General features: G+C 35.2%; 1 pseudogene; it reads left to right on the top strand.

Moving 5' to 3' along the window:
* The first annotated feature begins 2991 nt into the window (after positions 1 to 2991).
* Positions 2992 to 10700, top strand: LOC141633078 (O-fucosyltransferase 7-like; annotated as a pseudogene).
* Positions 10701 to 11133: the final 433 nt, after the last annotated feature.

Genomic DNA, 11133 nt, shown 5'->3' with positions numbered 1-11133 from the left:
ATGAAATTATTGTTTAAAGAAACAATTCAAATTGAATGAATTTTTATAAATACAATCAGTTGTGATTTATAAATGGAAAAATATTTTGGTACAAGTAATTATGAAATTACTAAGTCAATTTTGTATGTTACGTATTTTAATAATACGTTGATTTTTAATATGTTAAAAATACACAACAAATTTATGCTACATGTGACATGTTACATATTGACAAATTGACAAAAATAATATGGATCCCATATTATCAAGTGTACCGAAATTAAGGGGTGATTTAAGCTAATATTGTGTTTGATTAAGATAATGGAAAACACAATGATTACCTACATTCCTAGCCATGCAACCCTAATGCTCATTGTAAAGAACAATTCAAGCATGCATTGACTCCCCTTAATCCCTCCTCCCACCCGGTTTTCCACTAAGAAAGGCAAAGGTTTTTGCCTTATATTTTGATATACACTACATTCATTTAGTTAGTGTATTATTCATTCAACCACTCATCTAAAATAAGAGTTTTAGAGAGATAATAAGCTCCCATTCTTCCTTCTTCAAAACCGAAAATAATTAAGTGTTTATAATATTTTGGGTCAATTTTCTACTAAATTAATATTGTACTAGTTCCTATAATATTAATTTTATTAAGAGAAAGCCTTGGGTATTAAGCTTAGGGAGAGATCCTATACTTGGATTTTGGTTCTTCCATTAAAGGATAGCACAAGAACAAGAGAGAAAGGTGATCTCTCTTGTGCCCATAATCCGAAACATCCAATGTAAGAACATGATTTCTCCTCTATTTTGCTCATTTGTTTGCATGCATAAAATCCATATTTAATTTTATGACAAATTAAATTAAATCATATATGAATATGTAAGTATATAGATCTACTTTTCCTTCATATTCATCTGCCCCAGCCTACCCAGACGTTACAAGTCTTCGTCTCAGTCCAACCCAGACGTTGGGTTTCAACGTCCGTGTTCAATACGGACGTCTATATTCAACATCCCAGCTCATTTGAACGTCAAAATTCATAATCGATTCATACTAGGCAACAACTAAACCTAGGCAATGTTTGATTTAAACGTTAAAATAAATAAAATAAAATAAAAAATACAACTCGATTATTTAACTTACCGATGATTCGTCGTTTGCAATTGATTTCGATGGTTCGTCGTTCTCCATGGATGATTAGTTAGTTAAAACGATTATTAGTTAGTTAAAAATGATTCATACTATGCAATTGTTGTATTGTTTATTTTTTTTAATTATTTTGTTATTTGGGAGATTTAGGGAGAGTAGGATAGAGAGATAAAGTGTCAAGGATATGTTTGTCTTTTTTAAAGAAAAAACGTCGACGATTCGTTACAAAACGTCGATGATCTTTTAAATCTTCAAATAGAGAAAAAGTGATACACGAAATCCTCCCCTTACTAAAAAGAGAGCAAGCCCTCATACTATTCACAAATGAACAATAATTCACAAATGAACAGTCCAACCTTAATGAACAGTCCAACTCTTCCCCCATCTCAACCGTCGATTCTCCCTAATGCAATACATGCTCTCCATTCCTCTTTCATTCTTACCCACATCTTCTCACAACGAGTTGATCATTTTCCTCCCACAAATAGGATCCTACATCCTGTTATACAGTAGCATTGTCCAACAGGCCCATATATTATATATATCTATCTAAGCCCAATAAAAATAAAAATAAATTATACGCATCTCTTTTTCCCTAATCCTGATTTCTCTTCAGTCGACAAACCCTCTTCTTTTCCTTCTCTAAATTTCTTTTAAACGACAGTTGATAAATCTCTCTTCTCCATAATTTTGATTCTAAAATGGTGAAAGGGAAGCAATTTACATCATCATCAAGGAGGAAAAACGCATCTAACAATATTTCGTGAACGAGAAGCAATTTATATCATCATCAGGGAGGAAAAATGCATCTAACAATACTTTGAGGTAAATTTCTACCTCAATCATACGAACTATTATTAAAAGAATACGAACTAAAAAATACGAGCACCTAAGAATACGAGCTATTAAGATAAGAATATGAGCTAATTTAAAAAGAATACGAGTTTAAAAGGATCACGAACTTAAAAAAACGAGCACATAAGCATACGAGCTATTAAGATAAGAATACGAGCTAAAGTAAAAAGAACACGAGCTTAAAAGGATCACGAGCTTAAAAATACGAGCACATAAGAATACGAGCTATTAAGATAAGAATACGAGCGAATATAAAAAGAATACGAGCTTAAAATGATCATGAGCTTTAAAATACGAGCACATAAGAATACGAAATATTCAGATAAGAATACGAGCTAATGTAAAAATAATACGAGCTTCAACTATTTTCATGCATTATAAATTTTGGATAAAAAATTCCTTCAAGATGATGCTCAGTTCCGCATAGTCAATTAATTATAATAATTTAAGGGAGAAGATGAATCATTAACTGGATGGTGGAGGAAGATGAAGAGAAGTTAGAAAAATATGGAAACAGTCAGAGAGAAAATGATGATTAGATTGAAAATTGAATTACGTTACTTTTTTTGCAAAAAAATTTGAAAAAGGACTAAAACAACCTTAGATGTACAATGCTCATTGTACATTTACATAACTGTATAGTCTTGGAACTGTTTTCCTCCATTCATTTTCATCTCCATTCCACTTCCTACTTTATTTATTTATTTTTTTTTTTTTTGCAAGCAAGGGAAATGACTATCCTTTCAAACCTTATTGGATCCGCCTAGTCAGAACTATGACGAGTGTCTTTACACCAGAGATCATAAGGAGAGTCCGGCGAGCCCAAAACTCGGGAATACGCGACAGCACGGAAAGCCGGTACCCCGTTTAACAGACCCAAAGGACCACCGTGCAATACCTCAGTGCTCCCGTCTAGGGCGTCGAACTCGGTACCTCAATGTTGAGGAAAGTACCTTGCGGCACACCCCGACACCACTAGACCCAAGCCACTTCGGTCTTTTACTCATTTCTTATCTCCGTCTAACCATTCTCCTTTTAATTCTATCAATTCATCACCTTTCTTGGATTGTTGATTATATTTTGTTTATGTTTGATTGTGTGGAAGGCAAAAAAGGAGTCGATGACGATTAATGAGAATTAGATGAGGATTACTGCTCAAGTTCGTGTGCATAATTACATCACCTATGCCTCAAATCTTCAGGTATACTCATTTCTGATGCGAATGATCTTTATTTTCATATGGGTGTTGGTGATTGATGATTATCTGCGGTTTTGTGATGTGGGTATACTTTGCCTTTTCCCAAAACTGTTTAATTGATCATTATCTGCGGTTTCTTGATATGGGTATACTTTGCCTTTTCCAAAAAAATATAATCTGATTTCGCCACTCTTTTGATTCCAGATATGCAATTACAATCACCGATTTACAATGATTTCGCTGCTTGTATGGTAAGTTTCTGTTTTTGTTGTACCCCTCTCTTAACTAATTGGAATTTTGAATTGAAGGTGGCGGAAAGTGGTGAGTAGCACTAGAGAGTTGGTGACTGCACGTAAGTTTCATTCTTTTCAGTTTCAGTTTACACACTCATTTCTTTTCTTAGTTTCTCATCATTTCTAGACGCACTTTTCATAATGTGTTATTTAGAAAATACCTCTCTTGTGGGATCCCTTGAGACAATTGGGTAATGTTGTTGTGTCAACCTATTGGACCTACCTTATGCCAAATTATTGTGCTTATAAGATTTCCCAATATTCTGTCCATCTAGAAGGAAACAAAATAAGTTGATCGTATCTTGCACGACGTACTGGCATCACTTTGGTCTTTCCTTATTCCTTTGATGCATTAAAAATTGAAAATCATTACTGCTATTTGACCATTCTGCATCATGTACACTTCAGAACTTGAATGTGATATGGATCAAGCATTAACCCGAGTTTTAATTATTTATCAGCTAATCAGTAATCATCTTCTTGTGCCCTTTATTGTACCAAGAAAAATAATAATCATCTTCTTGTGTTTAATTCATGCAGCTTATTTGCAGGCATACTCTGCCCTTGAAGGGCTGTTGAGAAGTTTAGGCTGGATCCCTCGGATCTTGTTGTACCATTGCTATTTTCATTGGCACTGCATCCACATTATGGTATTGATGTCCTTTTGTGTTCGTTGTCTCTTTCTATATTTAGCAACATGTAATTACTTACTTTACAGATAAATTTATGTTGTTCATCAGATTTGTGCAGGGCTATGTATTGGGTGATAAACTACAGTGGCTATGCTGGAGATCTTTCTCCTAAATTAGCTCTAGAACTCTTAATAGGGAAAGATAGTGCTGTTCTTATTGATGTCGGGACTGAGGCAAGTTACTGTAGAAAACTCTTGCCTTTTCTGTGAAATAGTTACCACTTACCATCGTTGACGCTAAAAGTTTAGAGTTATCTTGTTTAGACATTTCACGGTGTCTCATGTTATGAAATATTGAAATGATAGTCGCTTTCTTTCCTGAAGTGTATAGTCATGCTTATTTGTCCAGTTTTCTTACTCTTCCGAATATGTCCAGTGTGGTTTTGCATTTGAAGGACATATAGCAACGAGATGGAATACCTAACCTGAGAAGAGCAGCCCGATTTCAATATGCAGACGTGTCCTTGCCTGAGGTTTGTATGCGAACATCTTTGATTATGCTATGTTTTCATTTTGGTGGTCTATTAATTGCTCTAAGCGCAAAATTTCATTCTTGACATGAAAGCCTTGAGGTAGTTAGAATTTAAGATGAATGGCTTTGAGTTTTTGTTTCCGCAGGTTGATGGTTCTTTGAGGAAGTTAATGAAAAGTAGACAGACTTGGATGATGCTTTGATAGCTTCAGTCATTCGTAATCTCAAGAATGTTCAAGTATGTATATAGCCTTATTTTCATCCTTCATAACCAGAAGAAATTTTACAGTTCTATATATGATAGAGGCTATTTTTTATTTGAGAAACTTGACCCGATAATTGATGAATTGAACATCTACATTACAATATCCCCATGATGTGAGCTTACTAAATACACAAGATTCTTTTTTGTGAACTTTGTTAACTTTTTGAGAGATGATTGACACTTGAAACTTGTTATCATTGTCACAATAAAGAGGGTGTGACTGTGTGACTGCGTGCAATTAGTAATCGATTCGCATTTGGATTCGCTGTAATTTGAAAACAGGTACTCTGTACTCCGTACTAGGTATTATTCTTATGCAGATTCTATGTCTACATATTGCAGTTCAGTAAGGGAATGAGGAAGTCAGATCATTTCTGCTAATAAGGCTAAACTGATACTTAAAAGCTTTTCAATTGGCTTCTGAAATGAATAAATGTGCAAAACACGCTAAAGCACCGTGATCCATTTTTCGTATCAACATCGGACAAAAGCATTATAATAGGTAGTAATTTTAAATAAAAAATTATAATAGGTAGTAAATTATTAGAAAGTCTATATAACAGGCCGAAGGTACCGACTTTTCCTAATTATAACAATGTTTTAAATGAGCACAACAACTGTAGAAGTAAAAAGAGCAAACTTTGGATAGAATGGTGGGCATTTTCCATGAACTTTGTACTGACAAACGGAGTTGAAGCTTTTCTTGATAAGTGTTTGTTTTCGATATTTTTGTTTACGTGTCTCGTCTACCTTTTGCTATTTCCCTGGCTGATTCATCCATTGCATAAAATTTAAAATCGAAGATAATTTATTCTTGTTTCCTTTATACTTGATTTTTTTTTTTGAGAAATTCGTTTTTACATTATTTATCGGACTAGAGTTGCCAAACAATGCCAATACCCCCCATATTATGCTGCAACGATAATCTGAGTCTACCAACCCAAATATGAGTTGATGAACTAGAGGATCATGGATAATTAAATTCTGTTAAGATGGTCAAAAAGCCCCTTCACATATTTTCGTGTAACAACTCTTTTGCTGATTTTGCAGTCATATCTTCATGTTTATGTTCCAAAATACTTCTTCTCTCGTTTATATTTATCTCATGGCAAGTCTTGTGCTATCATTAGGATTGGTCGAAGGTCATAATTGTGGATGTTGATGGAAGTCGAGCCGAAGGTATTGCAAGATCATTGAGAAAGCTTGGGGGTAAGGTCAGTTATCTCATATCTTTAGCAGATTTAGGTTATTTCTCAGTATTTTAAAGTTACCAAGCGTATGGTGATTTTGTTCAGAATCTTATCGGTCTACAATTCATATGGTAAGTATTTTATTTTAGGTTGATTATGCGGTATTATTTTATTCATATGGCAAGTATAGCAACTCTGGAATGAATATTAATGAACAAGAGATTAGAGTGGTTCATCAACGATGGCATCTTTGGAGGAGGATCTATGGTTTATACCTGGAGTAATTTACACAACCTCTACTATCCTGATTTCAGCCCGTTTTTAAGCAGTTTTTCTTGTCTATATTCACATTGTAATATGTACCATGTAGCAATAAGCAGTTTGCAGTGGTTGAAAACCCTGGCTTCTGGTGCTGGTCTTTTACCTTGAGAAAAATATACCTAAAAAACAAACCCTCTCCAGTCACGGTATATTTTGATGTGAGTCTGGGATAAGATAAAATTCAAGTTCGTTTGTCGGATTTGTTTTCTTTTACACTGCGAGCAATATTTTGGAATGGATTGGAATTTTCATAAAAAAAATCAGAAGAAAGGAGAGAGAAAAACTGAAAAGAAATTACGAAAAAAGCGGAAGAAAGTAGTGAATGAGTTGTAGCTTCTGGGTATTGAGATAACTAGACTATTACTCCCTCCTTCCCAATCATTTGTTTCCTCCATCCCAATCATTTGTTTTCGTTTTTAGTCCGTGTAAATAAATGATTGAGACGGAGGGTGTATAAGCTTTTGGATATTGAGATAAGTTGACTTATATTAATTTTTAGAAAGTTTGAGGTTTATTGGTTATGTTAAAATTTTGTTCATAAATGAATCAGCTTAATTGCTTACCTAAGGTCACTAGGATGTGGGTCTCTCCTTATTTGAATGTTTTTGGTTAAGATTTACTGTAGTATGTCTTAAAAAAGTATTTTATGCAAACTATGTTTCAAAGATCGCCATTATTTAGCTTAGGATAGTCCATGGGGTGAGAATTTCGCTTATATTTCGAGATAATGATGTAACTCATGGTGATAATAATTTGAGTTTTGGAATCTTGAGTTTAGGGAGCGTGTGCACAAGTTGTTCTCATTATTGCTCTTTCTTCAAATTCTTACATTTTTAAATTATTTGTTAAACTTCTTGGCAGCTTCTTTAAGATCAATAGAAATCTACTGCTTACTGCTTTTGTCTTTATTTCATAATACAGTTTATATTTTCGTGTGTGGATCTGGTATCTTGAAGGTGTTAAGTTTCAATTTATCATCTTTCGTTATGCTTGAGGTTTCCTTTGTTTATCTACTGAGCTTGGTCCGGGCTTTGTAAACTTTGTTTTGACTTCTATCCTGAGACGAGTTGCTTTGTAGGATAGTTGAGTTGTGTTTGTTTACAAATTTTGTTGTATTTTATGGCAGATTGTTGATTTCAGCAAGTAAAAAATTTGGATTTTGGACCTTTAGCGGTGGTTCATATGTATTTGTTTTACTTGAATATGGGGGTGTTAATGCTATCCAGCTCAGATGATGAGTTCGTTTCGAAGTCAAAGCGAGTTGAGTTTAGTGTGCTCGAAAAATAAGAGATAAGACTTTCTCGAGGTTATGCTCTTGTTGATTTGGTGGAAGGATAAAGAGGGAATGGCAGTATGTTAAAATCTACTGCTACTTGACTACACATTAGAGTGCAACTGGAACTCAAAATTTAGACAATTTCTCAGGCGACTCCTTATGACACGAGTGATCATGTTGTGTCTTTATAAGCTTTCTATGTTAGTTGTCTTTTGTTGGATTTTGGCGGTGGAGGGGGTAAGGATATCCTACGTATGCGATCCTGTAATTACATGTAATTCTGTTAAAACAAAGACACTAATGATGAAGAGAGCCGAGCCATTAGGTTGTAGCTTGACTTGCTTTTCATATGTGAAGAAAAAAGAACGAGATAGAGAGAGAAAGAGAGATCAGAAAGAGGGCGAGAAATGGCCGAATTGTGAAAATACATTTTAATGCTATTGATTTTGTCTAACTTACGTAAATTTATCAGAAATATTTTGCTCCAGAAATAGATATTTAAAGTTATCATAAAGAAGTTCTTGGATAACTATAAATTGGATTCGCCGACAAGGCTCCATAAATAGACGTTAGATTTGCCGACAAGGCCTGGGTGGCTAGCCTGCCATTCAGATTGGGTAGGTTTTTTTTTGTGTGTGTGTGTGTTACTTTGGTAAGTTTCTGTTTTTGTTGTACCCCCTCTCTTTACTAATTGGAATTTTGAATTGAATATTTGCGGTCGAGAGATTGGCTATTGGGTTGCTTTATGATAATGTTTCTTCTTAATAGTGTTGTCATGTTCTTAGAAGGATAGTTGACATGGTTCATGTCAATGGCTAATTTCATTATCCTTATTTTGTTGAAGATGCAAAAAGTTGGAACATTTTTTGTAATTTGCAGATTTGTGACATGGTGTCTGTGGCTCGTATTATCAAACCCACTCTTGTGATTCCAGATCTTGATAAGAGATCATTTTGGCGAGATTCAAGGTATGTCTTGCACTGTGTTTTCCTAAAATTTCACTATGGTTAAGCTGGATACATGAGATGTTTCATGTTTCGATCTATCTAATGTGGGTTTTAAAAATATATTACAGCAATTTTGCAGATATTTTTGATCAAGATCATTTTATTAGTGCCTTGGCCAACGATATTAAAGTGATTAAGAAGTTGCCAAAGAAAATGATAACTGGTCCTCGTGCAGTGAAGCATTTTCGCAGTTGGTCTGGACTAGAATACTACCGGAATGAGATAGCAAGCATGTGGGCTAAGTATCAAGTTAATATATAAGATAGTGCTATTCAACTCTGGAATTTAATATTTGGACATATATAAATATGCCTTCGCATTAATGAGCGGGCTGGTAGCTTATTTAGTGATTTCATGGAGGGGTTGTACTCATGACTTGGGTTCGAACCTAAGTCATGAAGATTGTCATTGTGGCTCCATTTACACCAAACAAATAATGATCTTGTCAACTTTTCTGATAGGTTATTCGAGCTGCAAAATCTGATTCTCGTTTAGCAAACAATCATCTACCGTCAGACATCCAGAAGTTACGCTGCCGTGCCTGCTATGAAGCTCTCCGTTTTCCTCCTAAGATTGAAGCGATGGGAAAGGTACAAAAGCAGACTCATTTACTATGTGAATCAGATCTTTGTCCACTGGATTACTCCATTTAAGCTCTTTTCTTTCCTGTCTACAGCTATTGGTGGAGCGTATGAGGAGCTATGACCGATATATTGCTTTGCACTTACGATATGAGAAAGACATGCTTGCATTTAGTGGATGCACGCATGGGTTATCGCCTGAGGAAGCTAACGAGCTGACATTGATAAGGTAAAGCAAAATTTCGGCTCTGATCAAGAAATTCGATGTGGCGTATTTATAATGAATTAGGCAACTTTGTTTGAACCTTTGACTTCAAGTTTGAAACATTAACTCCTTAACCATTAGGGTAAGAAGGCCATTTGTTAGTTTATGTACAGAAATGTAATTGATCGTCAAAAGCCGCCAATGGAATCTCCTACCTGAAATAACTTGAATCCGCCACTGGTTGTAACAATTATGTCCGACTGATTATTGAGTTATGGCTGTAGCTAAACAAGTTACTGATGAATGTCTATGATCTTTTTGAACTAAAGGCAAAATACAACATATTGGAAAGTTAAAGATATTAATGCCACTGAACAAAGAACCAAAGGGTACTGCTGCCCTTTAACTCCAAACGAGGTCGGCATGTTTCTGTCTTCACTTTGGGATATCCATCCCCCCCCCCCCCCCCTCCCCCCTCCCCCCTCTCTTATACATTGCTGGTGGAGAGATTTATGGAGGTGAATCTTGCATTGCGGATTTGTAGTCCCGTTATCCCATTTTGATGAGCAAGGTATATAGTAATATATATATTTTTTTTTCCAATCTCTCTTCCATTCTAGTATTCTGTCACTATAGGATTTCTGTTGAACTCTTGAGGCGGCTGCTGAAAGGACCATGTAGTTTATGATACTATATAATATCACAATTAGCTAGGAGTTTTCATGTTCTTTAAATTTTTGGTTACTAAGTAATTGCTACTTAAAGTCAACATAAAACTTACTGATGAGAAGTGAATCTTTCAGGAGAAATTAGCCTTTGATGAAGAACTCGCGCCTTTTGCCAACCACGCTTCTCAAATGGCCGCACTTGATTACATTGTCTCTGTTGAAAGTGATGTATTCATCCCGACACACTTGGGGAACATGGCAAGGGCTGTTGAAGGCCATCGTCGATATTTAGGGCATAGGAAAACAATTAGCCCTGAAAAGTTAACATCTCTCCATTATACTCATTTCTTCTTTTTAGTGTGTTAATTTAATTTGGTCTGCCATTTGGTGGTACTGACTAACTGACGGTAGGTAGATAGGAAAGAAAGCTACGAGAAGCATCAGACGGTAGGTATTATATGAAATAGGGGATTGATTGTTTGATTTTAGTTGCCCTCTATTAAGTTATTTTGATTTAATATTAAGGGTTTTAACTTGGATTTATGATTCCTCTTGGCTCTTACAACAGCTCTGTCTTGTTCAAGAACTCAATTCCCACCCATTATCTTCTTTGTTCATGGTATATTAAGCTGCTTTTTCAGACGGAGGGATTATCAGCTTTTGGGTATTGAGATAACTAGACTATTACTCCCTCCCTCCCAATCATTTGTTTACGTTTTTATTAGTCTGTGTAAACAAGCAATTGAGATGGAGGGAGTATAAGCTTCTGGGTACATGAACAATATGGTGACATACTGACTTACTATTAACTCTCGACCGTGATTTCTTTTTTCCTAATACCTTTTTGTGAATGTATGCGAATTACAACATCATAAGTTTAGCTTAATTATCGCGAAAGTGTGAGGTGTGCAGAACGGTACAACATTGCATCAGCAACAATTGTTGTATAATGGGAAAGAGAGGGGGTTAGTTCTTT

Source organism: Silene latifolia, chromosome Y, assembly GCF_048544455.1.
Source record: "Silene latifolia isolate original U9 population chromosome Y, ASM4854445v1, whole genome shotgun sequence".
Classification (NCBI taxonomy): Eukaryota; Viridiplantae; Streptophyta; class Magnoliopsida; order Caryophyllales; family Caryophyllaceae; genus Silene; species Silene latifolia.
The sequence above is the reverse complement of the archived record's forward strand: the minus strand, read 5'-3'. Positions and strand labels throughout refer to the sequence as shown.